This window comes from Balaenoptera borealis (genome assembly GCF_965194805.1).
Source record: "Balaenoptera borealis genome assembly, chromosome: 11".
Taxonomy (NCBI): Eukaryota; Metazoa; Chordata; class Mammalia; order Artiodactyla; family Balaenopteridae; genus Balaenoptera; species Balaenoptera borealis.
Genome location: NC_138868.1, coordinates 12176883 through 12193003, shown reverse-complemented (window position 1 = coordinate 12193003; position 16121 = coordinate 12176883). Strand labels below are relative to the sequence as shown.

At 44.1% G+C, this 16121-nt stretch overlaps 1 long non-coding RNA gene across 1 annotated transcript; it reads right to left on the bottom strand.

The window, feature by feature from the left end:
- Nucleotides 1-1303: 1303 nt before the first annotated feature.
- On the bottom strand, nt 1304-10094 carry LOC309605468. The gene is made up of 2 exons (XR_014231379.1): nt 7801-10094; nt 1304-7417 (listed from the first exon to the last, which is right to left on the bottom strand). It is a non-coding gene; the product is annotated as an uncharacterized lncRNA (long non-coding RNA).
- Nucleotides 10095-16121: the final 6027 nt, after the last annotated feature.

Sequence of the window (16121 nt, the reverse complement as noted above, 5' to 3'; positions counted from 1 at the left end):
AGGATTTGCAAATACAGACTCAGGTGTTTCTGAGCTTAAAATTTGAGTTTCAGGGAATTCAATTCAATCTAATCTGACTAAACTGTCATAGAAATGTAGACTCACAGAGCTGGAAGGGACATCAGGGGTCACTCCAAAAGGCGTTGGCTGTTGTGTGATTCACCTTGTCGACATCCTCACCAGGTGGGCATTATACCTCTACTCTGACCCCTCTAGTACTGGGGACTTTGCTAGCCATAGAGACAATAAATTCAATGAAATGGAATTCAATCTGGCTCAGTTCAACAATTTAAAATATTTGAGAACTTAATATATACCTAGCATTGTGGCTAATGCTCGTGCTGGGAAGGAACAGATGACCTATGACTCTGCCTTTATGTGGATCCTAGGGAGTTGTGGGGAAGTTTTCTACAACCTTTTGTCAAGTTCACCTCTATTTTTCTATCTTCTCTTATACTTCCTTTTATGTTTAATTCTTTCCCACAACTTTCTTTTCCTATCCTCTCCTTTTTTTCCTCCTACCTATTCACCATGATTTAGCCTTTCAAGAAATGTTAAAATCCTGAGGTAGTTTCTTTGGAAATACTGAGGGCAAAGAAATTGATCACTCTCTGTTCTAAGAACATATATAATATGGAAGAAATTTGAAGATTATGTATCTAACTCTGTCATGTAAAAAAAGATGCTAAGGGTCAGATTGGAAAAATGTCTCACCTTAATCACTTGATTAAATAGGTAGTGAGGGTGAGTGAGATTAGTGGTCCGTAAATTTGCACGATAGGTCCCAGGAGAATATTCCCAATGACCAACATTCAACTATGTAAAATAAAAGGACTGTAACAATTTGAGCTGTCGTGGATGTCACATTTACATATCATTTGCATACACCCACGTCAACCCCCTGCAGTCTCTTCTCGGTTATTTCTCAAGTGAGAATGTATCATTGCCTCCCTTTTTTGTCATTTTTAGTTTTTCACTTCTCTATTCCTCTTCACCCACTCACAGTCTTTGGTCCAGATCCCCTGCAGCGTTCAAGGGGAAAAAGTATTCACAGAACATTAAAATTAAACTTCAGACAACTGTGTTGCTCTGACCATCTGGTCCCTTCTAAAACAGCCACTTCTCACAGACAGGGGCTCTTGGCCTCAATATTCCATCCAGTACCCAGAAATGGGGGCTGCTCCGTAAGTGAGAGCAGGTTGGAGAGGATGATGGTTACAGGCAGAGCCACCCAGGGGTAGTTGGGACACATAGTCTGACAAGGATTTTAATGCAAGACTATATATTCCTTGAGGACAGGGACTTTCTTTTTTTTTTTTTTTTTTAAATTAATTAATTAATTAATTTATTTATGGCTGTGTTGGGTCTTCGTCTCTGTGCGAGGGCTTTCTCTAGTTGCGGCGAGCGGGGGCCACTCTTCATCGCGGTGCGCGGGCCTCTCACTATCGCGGCCTCTCTTGTTGCGGAGCACAGGCTCCAGACGCGCAGGCTCAGTAGTTGTGGCTCACGGGCCCAGTTGCTCCGCAGCACGTGGGATCTTCCCAGACCAGGGCTCGAACCCGTGTCCCCTGCATTAGCAGGCAGATTCTCAAGCACTGCGCCACCAGGGAAGCCCGACAGGGACTTTCTTATTCATCACATTATCTCCAGGACTTAGTCCACCATCAGGTACAGAGTAGACTATGTATATTTGTTGAATGCATGAATGCATGAAGTTATATAAAATGTTTTATACACTTACGTAAGGGTAGAAAAGCCAGGTATCAGTTACTTATCTACTGAATAAATCTCACCTACAGAAAATCATAACTTTTCATGCTTTCGGAATCTTCACAGCCATTCTCTCACTTGATCTCTGCCGCAGGTTTCTGGAGTAGGAATCTAAAAGGAAAGTGCCATGTGAGGTCCTACATGTTATATAAGTGCGATCTATTGTTATTTTTGACATAATTAATGGATTAATCAATTTTTGGAACAAATATTCCCAGCCCTAGATTAGGTTCCTGGGAGGCAGAGTTACAAAATTTATCATTAAGAACTTATGAGAGGAGTGACACATAAATAACTTCTTAATAGACATTTAAGTGCATATACACACTACTGTATATAAAATAAATAACTTATAAGACCCTCTGTAAAGCACGGGGAACTCTATTCAATATTCTGTAATGACCTATATGGGAAAAGAATCTAAAAAAAGAGTGGATATATGTATATGTATAACTGATTCACTTTGCTGTACAGCAGAAACTAACACAACATTGTAAATCAACTATACTGCAATACAAAATTAATAAAAAATAAAAAAACAAAGATATTTAAGGGCAGACCTGAGGAATCCAATTTGAGTCAACTGAAGTCAAAGAGGAAAATTTATCGCAAGGTTACAGAGGTATCTCATGGAACTGGTGGTGGTTTTGAAGCATGTCCACAAATTCTCTGATAGTCCTCCTGTCAAGAGGTGGAGCTTACTTCCCCTCCCCTGGAGCATAGGCTGGACTTAGTGACTCACTCCTGATAAATGGAATGTGGAAGAAGTGATGATGCGTGACTTCTGAGATGTGGTCATTGCATTAGTTTTAGGGCTGCTGTAACGAGGTAGCAGAAACTGGGTGACTTAAACAACAGAAATGTATTGTCTCGTAGTTCTGGAGGCTAGAAGTCTGAGATCAAGGTGTCAGCAGGGTTGTTTCCTTCTGAGGGCTGTGAGAGAGACTCTGTCCCAGGCCTCTTGCCTTGCCTCTGATGGTTTGCTGGCAATCTTTCGGTGTTCTCTCCATCTCTGCCTTCATTGTCACACAGCATTTTTCCATTAAAAAAAAATTATTTATTTTTACTTATTTTTGGCTGCATTGGGTCTTCGTTGCTGCGTGTGGGCTTCCTCTATTTGCAGCGAGTGGGGACTACTCTTCCTTGTGGTGCACAGGCTTCTCATTGCAGTGGCTTCTCTGGTTGTGGTGCATGGGCTCTAGAGCACAGGCGCAGTAGTTTTGGCTCATGGGCTCTAGAGCGCAGACTCAGTAGTTGTGGCGCATGGGCTTAGTTGCTCCGCGGCATGTGGGATCTTCCTGGACCGGAGATCGAACCCGTGTCCCCTGCATTGGCAGGTAGATTCTTAACCACTGCGCCATGAGGGGAATCCAGCATTTTCCCTTTCTGCATGTCTGTTTGTGTCCAAATTTCCCCATTTTATAAGGACATTAGTTGCATTGGAATAAGGCCCCACTTAATGTCCTCAATTTAATTAATTAATTAAAAATTTTATTTTATATTGAGGCATAGGTGATTAACAGTGTTGTGCTAGTTTCAGGTGTGCAGCAAAGTGATTCAGTTATACATATACATGTATCTATTTTTTTTTCAAATTCTTTTCCCATTTAGGTTATTACAGAGTATTGTACAGAGTTCCCTGTGCTATGCAGTAGGTCCTTGCTGGTTAACTATTTTAAATATAGCAGTGTGTACATGTAATGATCTCATTTTTTTTTTTTTTTTGGCCACGAGGTGTGCAGAATCTTAGTTCCCCGACCAGGGATTGAACCCAGGCCCTCGGCAGTAAAAGCACAGAGTCCTAACCACTGGGCTGCCAGGGAATTCCTAGTAATGACCTCATTTTAATGTGATTACTTCTGTAAAGACCTTATCTCCAAGTAAGGTCACATTCTGAGGTATTGAGGGTTAGGACTTCAGCATATGAATTTTGGGAAGGGCACAATTCAAACCATAGCAGTCATAAAAAGCCTGTGGCTTCCTCCCTGCTCTCTCTCTTGCATCACTGACTCGGAAGGAATCTAGCTGCCATGTTGTGAGAACACTCAAGAAGAGCTATGGCAAGGTCCACCTGGCAGGGAACCAGGGCCTCCTGCTAACCACCAGGTGAATGAGCCCCAGTTGAGCTTTAAGATGACTGCAGCGCTCACTGACATCTTTCCCCTCCAGCTTTATTGAGGTATAATTGACAATTAAAAATTGCATATATTTAAGATGTATAACTTGATTATTTGTTGGTTTTTTTTGGCTGTGCTGCACAGGATCCTAGTTCCCCAACCAGGGATTGAACCTGGACCCTGTCAGTGAAAGCACCAAGTCCTAACCAATGGACCACCGGGGAATTCCTGATGATTTGATATACTTATGCACTGTGAAATAATCACCACAATCAAGCTAATTAACATAATAATCACCTCACATAGTTACCATATATATGTATTTATAAATTATAAATATTAATTATATAATAAATATAATATGTATTTATTTATTAAATAAATTTATAAAATTTATTTATATATATATACATTTTTTTGGTGGTGAGAGCACTTAAGGTTTACCCTCTTAGCAAATTTCAGTATACAGTACAGTATTGTTAACTCTAGCTGCAGTGTTGTGCATTGGATCTGCAGATATTATTCATCCTGCATACATGAAACTTTGTGCCCCTTGACCAATGTCTCCCACTTCCTGCCTCCCTAGCCCTTGGTAGGGCATTCTACTCTCTGCTGCTATGTGTTTGACTTTCTTAGATTCCACATATAAGTGAGACCATGCAGTATTTGTCTTTCTGGGTCTGGCTTATCTCACTTAGCTTCAGGTTCATACATGTTATTGCAAATGGCAGGATTTCCTTATTTTTTAAGGCTGAATAATATTCCATTGTGTGTGTGTGTGTGTGTGTGTGTGTGTGTGTGTGTGTGTGTACATATACATACACACTTATATCCATGTATATAATATTTTCTTTATCCATTCATTTGTTGACATTTAGGTAGTTTCCATATCTTGGCTATTGTGAATAATGCTGCAATAATCATGGATATCTCTTTGAGATCCTGACATTATTTCCTTTGGATATATATCCAGAAGTGGGATTGCTGGATCAGAAGGTATTTCTATTTTTAATTTTTTGAGGAACCGCCACACTGCTTTCCATATGGCTGAACCAATTTCCATTCCCACCAGGGGTGTACAAGGTTTCTGGCTGACATCTTGACTGCAGTCTCATGAGAAACCCTGAGCAGAAACATTTGGCTCGGCTGCTCTGGAATATTTGACCTGCAGAAACCGTGAGATAAGGAATGTTTGTTATTTTAAGCTACTAACTTTTGGGGTAATTTTCATTTCTGCGGTAGAAAACTAAAACAGACCCTACAGGAAGGGAAAAGGCAGGAACCAGTAGGCAGGAAAGTAGACACAACTCTTTGCCTCTGGCTACTCTGCCTACTAGCCTTCTCCAGTACTTCATCCATAGAGAGAAACGTGATAACCCCACGGCTTTTGTGTTTACATGTTACAGTTCCAGGGATACAGAAATCTCAATTCCAAATTTCCTTTTGTTTTTTTTGGCCTTGCAGCTTGCAGGATCCTAGTTCTCTGACCAGGGATCGAACCCAGGCCCCCTGCAGCGAAAGTGCTGAGTCCTAACCACTGGAAGTCCCCAGATTCCAAATTTCTGAGTGAGAGAATGTGGGTCAGCCGTGGCAGAGGGTTAGCTGTAGGGACAAGTCCAAGTTTCATGGGGCTTAGAGATTTTATCTTTACAGGGGTGTCATTAAGAAAAAGAATACAAGATTACATACAAAAAATGATTCCTTGGAATGGATGAGAAAATAAATCACAACAAATTAAAAATGTTCTATAGCTGACACATACCAAAACATTACAGTATAAAACAATTGCATGGTATTTGTATTAGTTAAGTCTCATGGTTGAAAGAGGTTTCCATAGACTATCTCCTCTGCCCATTTCAAACCCACATGCATCTGAGTGCTGTAGGTCACATGAGTGTACTGACCTGAGTTCTGGCTCTGCACTTTCATGCATGATTCTGGGAGAGTTGGTACAGCAGGTGATATCAGTGTTCCTAGAAGCCATTCTCCCCTGGGATGACTACCAATAACTGAACTAAATGCCAAACCATTTACAAATCATATAAGTATATTCAATGAACCCAAGCATAGTATATTCTCACCTCAACTACCCCTTAGCTGGACTTCATAACGCCAGCAACCACTCTAAAGCTGCAGGAGGGTAGGAGGATGGAGGGGAAATCAAGGTGGAAAGATACAGTGTTTTTTGTTTGTTTGTTTATTTATTTATTTTTGGCTGCAGTGGGTCTTCGTTGCTGCTTGCGGGCTTTCTCTAGTTGCAGTGAGCGGGGGCTACTCTTCGTTGCGGTGCGCAGGCCTCTCATTGCGTTGGCCTCTCCCGTTGCGGAGCACGGGCTCAAGGTACGTGGGCCTCAGTAGTTGTAGCACGCGGGCTCAGTAGTTGTGGGTCCTAGAGCGCAGGCTCAGTAGTTGTGGCACACGGGCCCAGTTGCCCCGCGGCATGTGGGATCTTCCCGGACCAGGGCTCGAACCCGTGTCTCCTGCATTGGCAGGTGGATTCTTAACCACTACGCCACCAGGGAAGCCCAGATACGGTGGTTTTAACCAATTGTGGCTAAAATACCTTCCTTCTAGAACTTTACAAAAAACACCTGACGACGTGAACACATAGCTATGGCCTTCCCAGGGCCTTGGAAGAGTCCTGGTAGGTAAGGAGCCCTGAAGCCTTGGTTTGTCACCCTCCTGGAAAATTTGCCTCTGGGTAGAGTCTTATAGAACAAAATGGAGGCTGGAGGCTTAACCCGGTGTTTCCTGAGAAAATGAAAATAATTCCATGAGGACAGATAATTATAATACACTGTGAGAAGAGATTGGGCAGACTAAGAGAGCGCCAATGTGAAAGTGGGGGATTGACTCAGGCTTGCAGAGTCGATGCGAGGGAATGCTTGCTGTGGAAAATGACATTTGGGTGAGTGGGAGTGAGGGGGGTAGAATGCCCCAGGCGGCTACGTAGCATATGTAAAGGGAGGAGGTGTAAGAGACCATGGCTGACTTGGGGGGCACAGCAGATATGTCAGGGATGTTGGCATGAAGAGTGTGAGGATGGGGTTGCCTGAGAAGCAGCCCAGGAAATCAACCCAGGTCAGATCATGAGAGGCCTTGCTGTGTAGGCTTTTTGGACTCTTCGCTGAAGGAAATGGGAATCAATGAAGGGTTTTCAGCCCGAAATTTAGATGATCAGATTTGCATTAGTACATCAGCCTGGCATTTTCAGTCAGTATGGGAGACTTAGCTGTGTTAAAAGAAAATTTTCCACAGGCAATTTAGTGATCTAGTAGGCTTTTATTCAGCGATTCATGAGTCAGACAGCCTCCAATCTAGCCGATAGAAAGGAGCTCTGAAGAGCTGTACAAGGCGAGAGATTTTTACAGACCCACGTGAGCAGGAACAAGGAAGTGAAACTGGGCATTTGCTGATTGGGTAAAGCAAGACTGCTTTCCTCATATGGAGAAAAGGGAAGTCTTGGATCCTGGTCAGGTAACTTGGGCTGAGCAGGTAAGCAGTGATGGGTTGACCTAGGGCTTCCTTTTCTGTCAGAGCAAAGAAATTTAGTTCAGTTTTTGTTTGCTGACATGGGGCTTAGCACAACTCCATCTTGGGTCTAACGCAGTTACTTTAACAGAGGAAACAGGAACCCCTTTCTATCTCAAACATAGAAATGCAGAAAAAAAAAACCCTACTAACAAAATAATTTGAAAGATATGATTGAGCTCAAATCTAAGGAAAGGAAATCCACAAGAGCCAGAACTGGAGAGGCTCCTAAAAACCAGAAAAGTGAGTGGAACTTGCACAGTGGCCCCAAGGGGAAGGGGACTGGATAAGGGTCTTTACAGTTGGGGATGGGGCTTGAATGACCACGCAGGGAGGTGAGTCTGGAGCGCAGGCTTGGCACCGGTAGGATGCTGGAACTGACCTCAGGAGTCATAAATCTAGCTGTCCACCGAATCCTCTGTGGATAAAGGGTCAGGACACTGGAAAAGTGTGTAGATAAGGGCTCATTCCTTCCTAAGCTTCAAACATGGAGACCTCTCAGAGACCCCCCCCCTTCCCTCCCAGAGTGTGGGCTGTATTTGCCACCTACAACAAATTCATACATGTATTAATTGAGATCCTACTGTATGCCAGGTCTCATGTACTAGGAGTATAAAGATTAAACAAACAAACAAACTTTAAAGCTGCTGAATGATTATCTGGGAACATATCCAGTGAAAAAAAATTTGGAAAATTTTGGAATTTCTTCCCCTTAGCTGGTCTTAGCCTCAGAATTTTTCCATCTTTTCCTATCCAAGCCCCTGCAAGATCTTTGAGCTGGGACGAGTGGATTTCAGGATGTACATCCTGGCAGAACAAGGACAGGGGAGGATCCCACCCATAATGAGAGGTTATAAGTCTCCATCAGGGGCCCCAATCCTAGGTCTGGTACCTTAACTAGGAATGTGTCCATCAGGCTTGGGAATTTATCAATCGAACAGAGGCTCTAGGCTCAACGGAGCATGATCTCTGTCTACCAGGAAGCAGATGTGGGTGAAGGGTTGGTGAGCTGATCATGACACACAGGGCAGGGTCTGAGGGCCCCATGGGTCTGCAGTCTTGCATTAGGCAAGCAGTGAGCACATTGCGTACCAGGGGAAGAAGCAGGGTGTGTAAAGCCTGGGTGGAAGTACCTGACTGCTGGGAGGAAGTCTATGTGTAGGGTGGGGTTAGGCTAATATACACCCTGAGGATTTATAACTTTCTTCTGGCATGGGGTGTGGTGTGGAATGTTTGAGGTCCAAGTCTCTGAAAAGGACCCAACAGACAACCTGCAGGCTGCTTTGTTTATGGGTCCAGGAGTGGGCATTGTTTTGGATGGGGCAGGGGCCCCTTGAAATGGGTATCTTGTTCTCTAAGTTACAAATATCTACTTGGAGATTAGATTGCCTCACTGTGTTCCTAAGATCTTGGCCTCTGGAAGCCCCCTGGTGCTGGGAGAAGGGCAGGGGTGAACCTCACCCTCTGTAAGAAGACTTGGTCCTGCCATGGCCAGGATGGTAGCCACTAGCCAATGTGGTTATTGAGCTCTTGAAAGGTGGCTGGTCCCAACTGAGATGTGTCATAAGAGAAAGATACACTTCAGATGTTGAAGACTTACTATGAAAAAAAGAATGGAATACAGCTCATTACTAGTTTTAAAATATCGATTACATACATGCTGAAGTGACTATATTTTTGACATATTGGGTTAAGTAAAACATATTTTTGAAATTAATTTTACCTGTTTCTTTTAATTAAAAAAATGTAACTAACTACTAGAAAATTTAAATTACATATGTGGCCTGTATCTGTGGCTTGCATTAGGTTTCTGTTGGACCACGCTGCCTCAGTCCATCAGGACTTTTGGTTACCATAGGATGAGGACTCCTGGGTCCTGTCTTGGTTCTTCCTTCCCTCTTTAGGCTCAGGGAACTTGATTACTTCTCCATGATCATTACTTACTCCTTTTCATCCACAACCCTGAAAGAAGCAGCCGTAAGTCCTTTGACGAGAAAAGGGGATAATATTCAGGAATTGCTAGGAAGAGGCAGCCATGGGAGAGGAGATATGGCAGACTGAGACCCCAGCCCATCCTTCTGTAGAAGGAAGGGAAGGAGAGGCAGGAAGCCCTCTAAGGCTAGTGGTCTAAACCAGGCTCGTTCCTTCCTACCCCCTGGGGACATTTGGAAACATCTGGAGACATCTTTGGTTGTCACACTGTGTGAGGTGGGGGTGCTACTGGCATCTTAGGGTAGAGGCCAGGGATGCTGAGAAACGTTCTACAACACACAGGACAACGGCCACAACAAAGAATTATCCAGCCCCAGGTGTTCATAGTGTCAAGGTCGAGAGACCCTGACCTGCCTAGGAAACGCCTTTGATATCCGTGGCCAAAGACAGGAAGGGAGGCTGTGGACACTGACACAGTAGAAGGGCCTGCCCCACCCTCTCCCATTCCCTGGCTCTTTCTTCATCACCGGTGACTCATGGCCCTTGCCCTGCACTGAACCTGCCTGAACTCATCCTGGTGGAGAGAGAAGAAGCTCTCCTCAAGTGTGACTCACATGCCCCAAGTCTCAGGTGGAGACCTCTCCCTGCAGGAGATAAGCCCTCTGGGAGAGAGGGCTAGGGAAGGGATTGGTGCAGAGGGTACATGATTAGTTGCCACTCTTGTTCCCTTACCTTGTCGGTCCTTTTTTTCCCCTGTTTCCAACTCCCTCTGCAGCTGCCCTGAGCTTACAAGAAGCTCCTGGTCAGATCTGACTCTACAGAATTGTTGGGCAGATAGCTATCAGAGTTGTTGGGCTGAGAAGGAAGCTGATGGAAGCAGATAGGGTTTCCTCAGAGAGAATAAAAACTGTGAATTTGCCTCCGGATTTCTTGCAGAAGCCCAGGTCTCCAGGGTCCGCCGCTGGGAGCAGCCCTGCTGGTGTTGGGAGAGGTCCATTCTGTAATTCTCCCACCAGCTTTCATGGAGCCCTAATTCCAAACCCCAGCTCTGAAAGGCACACTCCCTGCCCTCAGGGAATTTACAGTCTAGCTGTGGATACAAAGCCTGCATACTGAAAATGATTTAAATGGCATTAAAGGGAACTCAGTGGTAACAGAGGCTTTAAAGGAGCAGAGAGTCAGGGGACAGAGTGATGACAGGGTTGCCCAGAACTATGGAAAGAACCTGTGCTCTGGACACCACTGGCTTTAGCTATATCCTGATGCTAAGATTTCCCAGCTACATGACCTTCTTCACGAAATGAAGGCACCAGTAAAATCTAGGTATAAATGAGATTCTGCTTTCTGCTCCCATTCCCCACACACAGCTGGGTAGAGCCTGTCCCAGGGAGCAGTGCTGGGGGTTTCCAGATTGCCCTCTCTGTGGGAAAATGGCTCACAGGTGCAGCTTGCTGATGTGGAGGTGAGGAGTATCAGCTCCTTACAGAAAGATGCAGCCTTGTAATTTGTAGCAGTTGTGCTGGGCTGAAGCTTGAGGCATCCTTTCCTCCCTGTTCTTGGGAGAAAGATTCCTGCCCGTTATTTGGCCTCATGCGTCCTTCCCACAGGAGCTATAATTTACTGAGCATCTATTATGTGTCAGACACTAAGGAGGTACTTTGCTGCATTCTCTTATTTAAGTCAAACAATAAGCAATAATTGAATATCCTCTCTGTATTGAACACTGGGGCAGGGGCTGGGTGACTGGGACATAAGGTTAAAAAAAAGAAAAGACAAAATAGGGAATTCCCTGGCAGTCCAGTGGTTAGGACTCCGCGCTTTCACTGCCGAGGGCCTGGGTTCAATCCCTGGTCGGGGAACTAAGGTCCCATAAGCCACAAGGTGTGGCCAAAAAAAAAAAAAAAAGACAGAATTCTAATAGGGGAGAAAAACATGACATTTTCAGTGCCGTGTGTGAGTGTGCTGGTGTGGAGGTAAGTCATGAGCCTTGACTTGGTCTCCTGGCTGCTGATGAGGTAAGCTGTTAACTGGATGATTCCCGCCTGACTCAGGCACCTCACGTACACGCAGAGGCAGCTGGACGTCACAACCCCAGCCCAAGCCAGGCACCACATGTGTACCCAGAAGACCACCTCCAACTACGCCAGATCTTTTCTAATTAGAAACCCAGGTGTAGGGACTTCCCTGGTGGCACAGTGGTTAAGAATCCGCCTGCCAGTGCAGGGGACACGGGTTCGAGCCCTGGTCTGGGAAGATCCCACATGCTGCGGAGCAACTAAGCCCGTGCGCCACAACTACTGAGCCTGCGCTCTAGAGCCCACAAGCCACAACTACTGAAGCCCGCGTGCCACAACTACTGAAGCCCATGCACCTAGAGCCCATCCTCTGCAACAAGAGAAGCCATCACAATGAGAAGTCTGCGCATCGCAATGAAGAGTAGCCCCTGCTCGCCACAACTAGAGAAAGCTCGCATGCAGCCAAAAATAAAACAAACAAACAAACAAATAAATAAAAAATAAAAACCCAGGTGTCAGCAACCGTTCAGGAACACCCAGGGACTTTGCTTTCCTAACCTGGGAAAGGGACAGTTCATAGTCTTCTGGCTTTGGAAAATGACCCCTTTTCTTCTCCCACATCGTCAGATCTGAAGTTTTCCTAGGCTGTGCTAGATTGGGCTTCCTGCTTGAAAGTAAATCTTCCTTTTTTTTTTTTTCCATTCAGCACTCAATCTTTGGTTTCTGGTAGTTTAAACATTTTTCTTTAACAAAGGCAAACCAGAGGACAGAGGAAGGAATGATAAATCCTGTGTGTAGGAGTCAGAGAAGTTCCGAGAAGAGGTTGCATTTAGGCTGGGACTGGAATGATAACAAAAAGATCTGTCAGGCTGACAAAGCGATGAGGGAGCACATTCCAGGGGCTGGGAGGACGTAAGCAAAGGAAGAGGTGTGCAAATGTATGACCTATTCAGGCCAGGCCAGGTCACTGGTCGGGGCCGCAGGGTAGGTGCTTGGTGGGAACTGTGAGGTGCTCCCTGGAAAGTGAGGGTGGCACAAGCTTGTAAGATAATACTAAAGAGGTGAGAATTTTCCCCATGGCCAAGGGTTGCAAACTCAGATACGTACAAGGACCAGTCAGACACCTTAAATGAATGAAAAATGTATTCTTCTACATGGACACACTTTTTTGGGGGGGGGAGTGGTTAATCTTACACCTATGGGGACATTCTTCACATCCAAAAAATAGATATTATCTTCCTTCATTCAAGGAGTATTGACCGAGCTTTTTCCATGCACCAGGCATTGTCCTAGGCACTGGCTACTTGTCTTGAAACATGTACATCTCTAAGCCCTTATTTTCTTTTCTTACTTTTGCTAGAGATGTGAATATAATACATTTTCTCTACTATTATGAAAAAACTCAGGGCATGATAAAAAGGCAACAGACACTCCAAGAAGAGTGATGGGGAGGAATGGGGTGGGGAGAACTGGAGAATCTGTGTCCTGTTTAAAAGGGCATCTCTGCCTCAGCACCAGATGATTATAACTATGCTGAGAATGAGACTGGTGGAGTGCTCCAATTCAATTTTTCTTCCCAGAGAAAGTGGCAATAGGGATTTAAAAAATGTGATTGTATCAAAATTTTTTTTTAAATTAATTAATTAATTAATTAATTTATTTATTTTTGGCTGCGCTGGGTCTTCGTTGCTGTGCGTGGGCTTTCTCTAGTTGCGGCGAGTGGGGGCTACTCTTCGTTGCGGTGCGTGGGCTTCTCATTGTGGTGGCTTCTCTTGTTGTGGAGCACGGGCTCTAGGCGCGCGGGCTCAGTAGTTGTGGGCGCGGGCTCTAGAGCTCAGGCTCAGTAGTTGTGGCACACGGGCTTAGTTGCTCCGTGGCATGTGGGATCTTCCCGGACCAGGGATCGAACCCGTGTCCCCTGCATTGGCAGGCAGATTCTTAATCACTGTGCCACCAGGGAAGTTCTCAAAATTTTTTATGTTGGCTAAAAACTTTAAACTTACTATATGCTGCCCACACACAACCAGTTGGCAGGGTGCATTGGGGTCATGGGTGAACCATCAGTCTTCTGCCATCCTCTGCTCTAGGCAGTAGGCGGTCAGGGAATGAATACTGGATAGGCATCAAGAGTACTGGACGCCTATCCAGTGTTTGTTCTCCCTTTCTTTTTTAAAAACAGGATCCCAAGATTGTCAAGGTGGCCATGTGTCCAGCTAATAACCATATTTTCCAGCCTCCCTTGCTTAGTCAAGTCATATGACTCCTGTGTGACTAAGTTCTGGCCAATGAGAGGCCAATGGTTGTGCTTGGTTGTTATTGAAAAGACTACAAAAAGGGGATAGACAGCTGGTAATGTCCCCCATTCCTCCAGCTTTCTTCTTCAAACAGTAAAGTGATGGCTAGAGCTTCAGCAGTCATATTAGGCTAAGGGGCAGCCTTGAATATAGAAGCCATATTAGTGCTTGACAAAATACCAAAGACTGTGTAACTTAGACAACAGATACTAATTTCTTCCAGAGTTATGGAGGCCAGAAGTCTAAGATCAAGGTGTTGGAAGGTTTGGTTTCTTCAGAGGCCTCTCTCCTTGTTTTGAAGGTGACCACCTTCTTGCTGTGTCCTCACATGGTCTTTTCTCTGTGTGTGCACATCCAAGGTATCTCTTTGTGTGTCCAAATTTCCTCTTCTTATAAAGACATCAGTCCGATTGTATTAAGGGCCCTGTCTCCAAATACAGTTATGTTCTGAGGTACCAGGGGTTAAGGTTTCAACATATCAATTTTGGGGTGGGGAGATAATTTGGCCCATAACAGAAATTATGCATGAAAGATGCTGGGACAGAAAGATGCTGGCACCTGGATCTTCATGGAGTGTCCATATCAGTCTGAACAATTTCTAGCCTTTTTTTTTTTTTTAAATAAATTTATTTATTTATTTTTGGCTGCATTGGGTCTTTGTTGCTGCACGCAGGGTTTCTCTAGTTACAGCTAATGGTGGCTACTCTTCATTGCGGTGCGTGGGCTTCTCATTGTGGTGGCTTCTCTTGTTGTGGAGCATGGGCTCTAGGAATGCAGGCTTCAGTAGTTGTGGCACGTGGGCTCAGTAGTTGTGGCTCCGAGCTCTAGAGCACAGGCTCAGTAGTTGTGGTGCATGGGCTTAGTTGTTCTGCGGCATGTGGGATCTTCCCGGACCAGGGCTCGAACCAGCGTCCCCTGCATTGGCAGGCGGATTCTCAACCACTGCACCACCAGGGAAGCCCTGTTTCTTTTTTTTAATTGGGGTGTAGTTGTTTTACAATGTTGTGTTAGTTTCTACTGTACAGCGAAGTGGAGTTCCCTGTGCTAAACAGCAGGTTCTTATTAGTTATCTATTTTATACATATTAGTGTATATATGTCAATCCCAACCTCCCAATTCATCCCACACCCCCTGCCCTGCATTCCCCCCTTGGTGTCCATACGTTTGTTCTCTATATCTTTGTTTCTGCCTTGCAAACCGATTCATCTGTACCATTTTTCTAGATTCCACATATATGTGGTAATATACGAAATTTGTTTTTCTCTTTCTAACTTCACTCTGTATGACCGTCTCTAGGTCCATCCACATATCTACAAATGACCCAGTTTCATTCCTTTGTATGGCTGAGTAATATTCCATTGTATATATGTACCACATCTTCTATATCCATTCATCTGTCGATGGACATTTAGGTTGCTACCATGACCTGGCTATTGTAAATAGTGCTGCAATGAACATTGGGGTGCATGTGTCTTTTTGAATTATGGTTTTCTCTGGGTATATGCCCAGGAGTGGGATTGCTGGGTCATATGGTAATTCTATTTTTAGTTCTTTAAGGAACCTCCATACTGTTCTCCATACCGGCTGCATCAAATTACGTTCCTACCAACAGTGCAAGAAGGTTCCCTTTTCTCTACACTTTCTCCAGCATTTATTGTTTGTAGATTTTCTGATGATGCCCATTCTAACTGGTGTGAGGTGATACCTCATTGTAGTTTTGATTTGCATTTCTCTAATAATTAGTGATGTTGAGCAGCTTTTCATGTGCCTTGTGGCCATCTGTATGTCTTCTTTGGAGAAAAGTCTATTTAGATCTTCTGCCCATTTTTTGATTGTGTTTGTTTTTTTGATATTGAGCTGCATGAGCTGTTTGTATATTTTGGAGATGAATCCTTTGTCTGTCGATTCATTTGCAAATATTTTCTCCCATTCTGAGGGTTATCTTTTTGTCTTGTTTATAGTTTCCTTTGCTGTGCAAAAGCTTTTAAGTTTCATTAGGTCCCATTTGTTTATTTTTGCTTTTATTTCCATTACTCTAGGAGGTGGGTCAAGAAAGATCTTGCTGTGATTTATGTCAAAGGTTGTTCTTCCTATGTTTTCCTCTAAGAGTTTTACAGTGTTTGGTCTTACATTTAGGTCTTTAATCCATTTTGAGTTTATTTTTGTATATGGTGTTAGGGAGTGTTCTAATTTCATTCTTTTACATGTACCTGTCCAGTTTTCCCAACACCACTTATTGAAGAGACTGTCATTTCTCCATTGTATATCCTTGCCTCCTTTGTCATAGATTAGTTGACCATAGGTGCATGGGTTTATCTCTGGGTTTTCTATCTTGTTCCATTGATCTATATTTCTGTTTTTGTGCCAATATCATATTGTCCTGATTACTGTAGCTTTGTAGTATAGTCTGAAGTCAGGGAGCCTGATTCCTCCAGCTCTGTTTTTTTTTTCTCAATATTGCT